We start from the raw sequence: 7,500 nt of genomic DNA, 5'->3' as shown, positions 1-7,500 counted from the left end.
AAGATGGTGAACTATGCCTGGCCAGGACGAAGTCAGGGGAAACCCTGATGGAGGTCCGTAGCGATTCTGACGTGCAAATCGATCGTCGGAGCTGGGTATAGGGGCGAAAGACTAATCGAACCATCTAGTAGCTGGTTCCCTCCGAAGTTTCCCTCAGGATAGCTGGTGCTCGTACGAGTCTCATCCGGTAAAGCGAATGATTAGAGGCCTTGGGGCCGAAACGACCTCAACCTATTCTCAAACTTTAAATGGGTGAGATCTCCGGCTTGCTTGATATGCTGAAGCCGCGAGCAAACGACTCGGATCGGAGTGCCAAGTGGGCCACTTTTGGTAAGCAGAACTGGCGCTGTGGGATGAACCAAACGCCGAGTTAAGGCGCCCGAATCGACGCTCATGGGAAACCATGAAAGGCGTTGGTTGCTTAAGACAGCAGGACGGTGGCCATGGAAGTCGGAATCCGCTAAGGAGTGTGTAACAACTCACCTGCCGAAGCAACTAGCCCTGAAAATGGATGGCGCTGAAGCGTCGTGCCTATACTCGGCCGTCAGTCTGGCAGTCATGGCCGGTCCTTGCGGCCGGCCGCGAAGCCCTGACGAGTAGGAGGGTCGCGGCGGTGGGCGCAGAAGGGTCTGGGCGTGAGCCTGCCTGGAGCCGCCGTCGGTGCAGATCTTGGTGGTAGTAGCAAATACTCCAGCGAGGCCCTGGAGGGCTGACGCGGAGAAGGGTTTCGTGTGAACAGCCGTTGCACACGAGTCAGTCGATCCTAAGCCCTAGGAGAAATCCGATGTTGATGGGGGCCGTCATAGCATGATGCGCTTTGTGCTGGCCCCCGTTGGGCGAAAGGGAATCCGGTTCCTATTCCGGAACCCGGCAGCGGAACCGATACAAGTCGGGCCCCTCTTTTAGAGATGCTCGTCGGGGTAACCCAAAAGGACCCGGAGACGCCGTCGGGAGATCGGGGAAGAGTTTTCTTTTCTGCATGAGCGTTCGAGTTCCCTGGAATCCTCTAGCAGGGAGATAGGGTTTGGAACGCGAAGAGCACCGCAGTTGCGGCGGTGTCCCGATCTTCCCCTCGGACCTTGAAAATCCGGGAGAGGGCCACGTGGAGGTGTCGCGCCGGTTCGTACCCATATCCGCAGCAGGTCTCCAAGGTGAAGAGCCTCTAGTCGATAGAATAATGTAGGTAAGGGAAGTCGGCAAATTGGATCCGTAACTTCGGGATAAGGATTGGCTCTGAGGATCGGGGCGTGTCGGGCTTGGTCGGGAAGTGGGTCAGCGCTAACGTGCCGGGCCTGGGCGAGGTGAGTGCCGTAGGGGTGCCGGTAAGTGCGGGCGTTTAGCGCGGGCGTGGTCTGCTCTCGCCGTTGGTCGGCCTCGTGCTGGCCGGCGGTGCAGGATGCGCGCGCCTGCGCGGCGTTCGCGCCCCGGTGCTTCAACCTGCGTGCAGGATCCGAGCTCGGTCCCGTGCCTTGGCCTCCCACGGATCTTCCTTGCTGCGAGGCCGCGTCCGCCTTAGCGTGCTCCTCCGGGGGCGCGCGGGTGCGCGGATTCTCTTCGGCCGCCATTCAACGATCAACTCAGAACTGGCACGGACTGGGGGAATCCGACTGTCTAATTAAAACAAAGCATTGCGATGGCCCTAGCGGGTGTTGACGCAATGTGATTTCTGCCCAGTGCTCTGAATGTCAACGTGAAGAAATTCAAGCAAGCGCGGGTAAACGGCGGGAGTAACTATGACTCTCTTAAGGTAGCCAAATGCCTCGTCATCTAATTAGTGACGCGCATGAATGGATTAACGAGATTCCCGCTGTCCCTATCTACTAGCTGCATAGCTGTCTCATGCTATGTGCCCCGATTTGTGTGGGCACATGGTTGGGAATAGGCAGCGGGGGAAGGATGCGACTCGAACATCTTAGCCTCTCCTTCCCAAGTGCCCCTGCTCGCCTTCTCGGGGTGCAGCTGTTAAGCCTTCGGGCGACCAAAGGGCAGGGGTGCGACGGCGTGCTGAACATCTTGTACGCCGGTTCCGGGTGCTGCATTTGTCGCGGCGGGATCCTGGCCCAAGTCGGCGAAGGTCACCCGCCTTGCCCCTGGAATTCCGGGGCATGATCCGCCAAGCCGGGGCGTGGTGACACGTCCCCGGTTAGGTTAGATGGGTCCAGACCCCCGAACGTCTGGGGGACCGGCCCGGCACCTGAGTAGGACCGGGTCTTTAGCCTTTTGGTGGAAACTCGGCCTAGTAGGGGGCGAAGGACGGAGGGTGAATCCGCTCTCCCGGAATGTGGGTGGCATTCGCCGGTAAGGGAGCGGGAGAAAACTTCGATGATGCAGCATTCGAAGAGGACTAGTGCGCTGTTCCCACGGCGCGCTAAACCTCGCAGCTCAGTTGTTGAAAGCTCTTGGTCAAGGGGCGGGACTGGTGAGCGAGCTGCAATTAGCCTCCCCCCATGCCAGAAGAGCCGGTCCGGGGAAAGAGACGGGCTCTCAACTCTTTGGTCTCTCTCAGAATCATGGCGGAAAATACAGAGAGAGAGACTTCCGAGCGATACGAGGTGAATGATGAAAATGAAATAAAGAGCGCAGCCGAAAGGCTAAAGGAGATAAATGCGCTACTGGTGACAGATAAAGGGAAGATGAGCAATGACAGATTAAATGAAATAAAAGACAAGCTGGCCCTATGGGCAATTGCCCAAAGCCAGCTTGAAGGTAGGATACAAGAGCTGGAACGACAAAATAAACAAATAATAGCCGAAAAAACAAAAACATACGCCACAGTGGTGGCAGGAGGACCACAGAAACAACAAATCAATATGAAAGAAAGTATAGAAAAAGTGACAGCAAAACAAGGAGTGGCATTATTTTTGAAGCCAAAAGAAGGACAGAGCGTAAAAGAGGTGAAGGAAATATTCACAAGAGTAATTAATCCAACCAAAGCAAAAGTTAAAATAAACAAAGTAGTAGTTGCAAAAAATGCAGTCATAGTGGAAACTCCCACCCAACAGGATAGGAACACAATAATGGGGCACAAAGATTTACAGAGATCGGTAATATGTGAGAGGACAAAGAAAAGATGGCCATTAATGACTGTATTTGATGTGTCAAATAGGTTGACACCAGAGGAACTAACGGAGTGTATTTACACTCAGAATTTTGAAGAAAAAATGAGCCCACAAGACTTCAAAAAGGAATTTAGACCAAAATTTAGAATGGGGAGAAAAGACAGAGATACGGGACATCAAGTAGTTGAGGTTTCCCCAACATTGAGAAAAGAACTCATACAAAATGGAAGAGTATATGTGGAGTATAGCTCAGTCGCGGTCAAAGATTATTGCGTGGTACCCAGGTGTCACAGATGTATGGATCTGGGTCACGTACAGAAGTACTGTACCTGGGGTGACCCCACCTGTGGTCACTGTGGAACGGACAACCACAACAAGAAAGAGTGCCCAGAGAAGAACAGACCTGAGACATGTATACCATGCAATAGAAGGGGAAAAAGAAAATGTAGAGCACCAAACTCCAAAGAATGCCCCACGTATCAGCTGTTACTAGGAAGACTTATACAAAGGACAGATTATGGAGATTAACCCCCAAGAGAAAAGAAAGAAGCATAAATCACCAAGCAAACAACTAAGAGATACGCTAAGGGGCATGAAAATCAGAGAAGCAGTAGGGGCAAGGGAAAAAGATGCAAAAGAAATCACGGATAAACAACCTGAAAATAAGGGAACAACAAAAAACACACGGGATAACAAACGGGATAACAATCAACACAAAACATGTACAGCACAAAACTGTATTGCCAATACCCCCATTGAAAGAACACCAACACAAGGGCGACCTCGGTCGCCCGTTTTTTATGACAAGAAAATGCAGATGGAGAGCGGAGATAGAAAGCAAGAGGTGCCCAAGACACAACGAGAAACACTGATACAAGACAAGAAACAAAATACAACAAGGGATGTACAAGTACAAACAATAAGCATGATAGACGCACAAGTACAAACAATGAACACGCAAGAAGCACAAATACAAACAGAAGGGCGACCTCGGTCGCCCATTTTTCATGAAAAGAAAATGCCGATGGAGGGCAGAGATGGGCGACCAGAGGCGCCCAGGACACAACACACTACACCAACACAGAGACAAAACAAAGACATAGAAAAGAACAACATAGGAAAGAAATACGGACGACCTCGGTCGTCCGTTTTTAATGAAAAGAAAACGCCGATGAAGGGCGAGGACGGACGACCGAGCTCGCCCAAAAGAGACCACTCAGAACACATAAAAGATAAAAACAATCAGTCAAGCAAGAGTGACACATATAATGCAATGGACCCAAAGAACACTTATAAGATATGCGAAAACGCACTGCAGATGGCAAGACTAGAAGAACCCGGTCTGCTAACCACTGCATTACGCCAACTAGTGAGAGTGGGGCACACAAACGGCTCGAGAATTACTTATCCAGCTTTGGCGGACGTTGACTGCATTCAGCTAGCCGCGGCCGGAATCCCCACGGAACACGAACAATTACAGGAAATAGTAAAGCAAGTATACGAAAGAAGAGGCGTAAAATACAATTTGGAAAATATATATATACAAATGGTAACAACATACGGCCGAATAGGATTTGACCCCAATAAGACATGGCCAGAAGATCATTACCATACATATCATCCGTAATGGATCTTTTAGTTCTCCAAATTAATACAATGAGAAGCGTACAAGTAAATTACGAGTTGCGTAAATTAGCAGAAGAACATAAAGCTGACATACTATGCTTGCAAGAACCGTACTCCCGGGAGGGTAAAATCCCAGGAATGACAGCCACGGCTCAAATAATCATGAAGGGAGAAAGACCAATGTCTGCAATAGTAATTTTAAATAGTAATATAAGAACAATAGTATTAAATCAATTTACAAATGAACATGTTGTAACAATCGAAGTACACGCCAAAAACACTAAGTGGTATTTAGTATCAATATATTGTCAGTATAGAGAGCCAATAACTATGTACCTAGAACAACTAAAGGAAATATGTAGAACTCTACAGGGCCATCAAGTAATCATAGCAATGGATGCAAACGCAAAGTCATTCCTGTGGCACAGCGGAGAACAAGACGAAAAAGGTCAGGAATTAGAAGATGCAATAAGTGAATTAAATCTAGATATAATAAACGCACCTAGCGAGATACCAACATATTCAAATAGAGCAGGGGCAAAAACAAATATAGATGTAACACTGGCAAATAACAGGGCTACCAATAAAATAGATAAATGGGAGGTATTGGAGAATGCAACGACCAGTGATCATAATGTAATAAAGTATATATTAAAATCAGAACAGAATGTGGCGCCACAGGAATGGCTTTCAGAATATGACTATAAAAAGGTAGACTGGGAAAGACTCTCCCGGGAGTACAGCCCGCCGGAGCTGGATGAGGATCTCGAGGTTGATGAAACAGCGGAGCAGATAGTTCAAAGTATAAAGGAAGTAATAGAAGCAGTCGTACCAAAGAGAAGCAGAGTCCAAAGCGTGCACCCGGCACCATGGACTCCAGAACTAAGTGACCTACGTCAGGCTACGCGCAGGGCAAGACGCAGGTATCAGCGCACATTTAACCCACAAGACAGGGAGCATAGACTGCGTATATACAGACAACTAAGGGAGAGATATAAAAGAGAAATTATAGAAGTTAGAAAAAGAAGCTGGGAAAATTTCGTAAGAAATAACCTGGCAATGGATCCCTGGGGAAAGCCATACAAGTTAGCTAGGGAAAAAATAAGAGCTCCAACAGTCTTATCATCTATAAGAATACCAGGCGAAAATAGAATGACCACAACCAGACAAGAAACAATAACGGTGCTCCTCCAAGCCCTGCTACCGGATGATGATCCCTCTGAGGACACACCGGAGCAGGCGGCTATAAGAGAGAGAGCACAAGAAGAATACAACAACAATACAATGGTCTACCCCTTCTCACCGCAGGAGGTGGTAGACGTAATATCAAACCTAAAAAGAGGAAAATCTCCCGGACCCGACAGGGTCACGGTTGAGGTACTTCAAGCAATAAAAGGAAAAATAGCCCCGATACTGGCAAACCTATATAATAAATGTCTGGAAAGAGGTACTTTTCCAAGGAGATGGAAAAGAGCAGAAATAATAATACTAAAGAAGCCAGACAAGGACCCAACAGAACACAAAGCATACAGGCCAATATGTCTGCTAGATACCTTGGGCAAAGCCCTTGAGAAATTGCTCTGTGCGAGATTGACTGGTCACCGGGAAATGGCAGGAATGCACGAATGGCAATTCGGTTTCCGCCGTGGAAAATCGACGGAAGACGCCATCAACACGGCGGCCGAACTTGTCAGCTCGTCGAACTGCACATATGTTCTAGGAGTGATGGTGGACATCTCAGGGGCGTTTGATAATCTGTGGTGGCCGGCGCTGTTTACCTGCTTGCAGGATATGCAGTGTCCGGCGGCACTATACAGATGTTTCAAGAGCTACTGTAGAGACCGGGTGGTACAGATGACGTCCCCGAATGCGGTTGTGACCAAGAACATCACTAAAGGATGTCCACAGGGATCAGTTTGCGGCCCCGTATTTTGGGATATAAATATGGAGCCGTTGCTGCATTCCCTGCAGCAGGAAGCATCAGTATTGGGAGCCGTTGCATACGCGGACGACCTGCTAATCTTAACGCATGGTAATAGCCGACTACAACTAGAAGGGCGAAGTAGAAACATAATGGATATCCTGAGTGCCTGGTGTAGGAATTCTAAAATGGCAATTGCGCCTCAAAAATCGAACTATATGCTCCTGAAAGGGAAAATGGCAAGAGATCCGTCAATCAGGATCGACAACGCAATTGTAGTAAGAAAAAATGTAAGTAAATATCTGGGTGTCTACCTGGATCAAGGATGGAATTTTAGGACCCATATTGAACAAACAGGAGGAAAGACACTAGCGATAATGCATAAACTAATAAGGATCGGGCAGCAAAGATTTCACTTACCGCCAAATGTTATCAAACTATACCACGGCAGCCTGCTAGTGTCAATAATGGGATATGGATCAAGTTTGTGGGCCCACAGGTTGCGCCTTCTGAAGCCTTCCATGGCTGTGAGGAGAATTCAAAGAAACATACTACTAAGATCAATAGGGGCATTTGGCACAACACCAACAGATGGATTACTAGTTATAATGGGCCTCTGCCCATTAGACCTATTAATAAGACAAAAAGCAGCCAACTATTGGTTAAAAAGGGGAAATTTTGACAAAATCAGGGAAATCATGGGGAAACACCTGGGAAGTAAAAAGGAAATAAAAGAAGAAATAACAAATATATGGCAACAACAATGGGAAAATTCTCAAACAGCAAGAAGGGTTTACAGAATATTTCCAAATATAAAAGAAAGACTAAAGTACAAAAATTTCCAGCCTAGTAAAGGTCTTATACATTTCCTCACAGGACATGGACCCTACCCTG

At 47.9% G+C, this 7,500-nt stretch overlaps 1 pseudogene; it reads left to right on the top strand.

Moving 5' to 3' along the window:
- The window catches only part of LOC124761571, a 2,985-nt pseudogene extending 1,137 nt beyond the window's left edge, over positions 1-1,848 (top strand).
- The last annotated feature ends 5,652 nt before the right edge of the window (positions 1,849-7,500 follow it).

The sequence above is a fragment of the Schistocerca piceifrons genome, unplaced genomic scaffold (assembly GCF_021461385.2).
Source record: "Schistocerca piceifrons isolate TAMUIC-IGC-003096 unplaced genomic scaffold, iqSchPice1.1 HiC_scaffold_580, whole genome shotgun sequence".
Taxonomy (NCBI): Eukaryota; Metazoa; Arthropoda; class Insecta; order Orthoptera; family Acrididae; genus Schistocerca; species Schistocerca piceifrons.
Note: the sequence above shows the minus strand (reverse complement) of the source record. Positions and strands in the feature narration are given on the sequence as shown.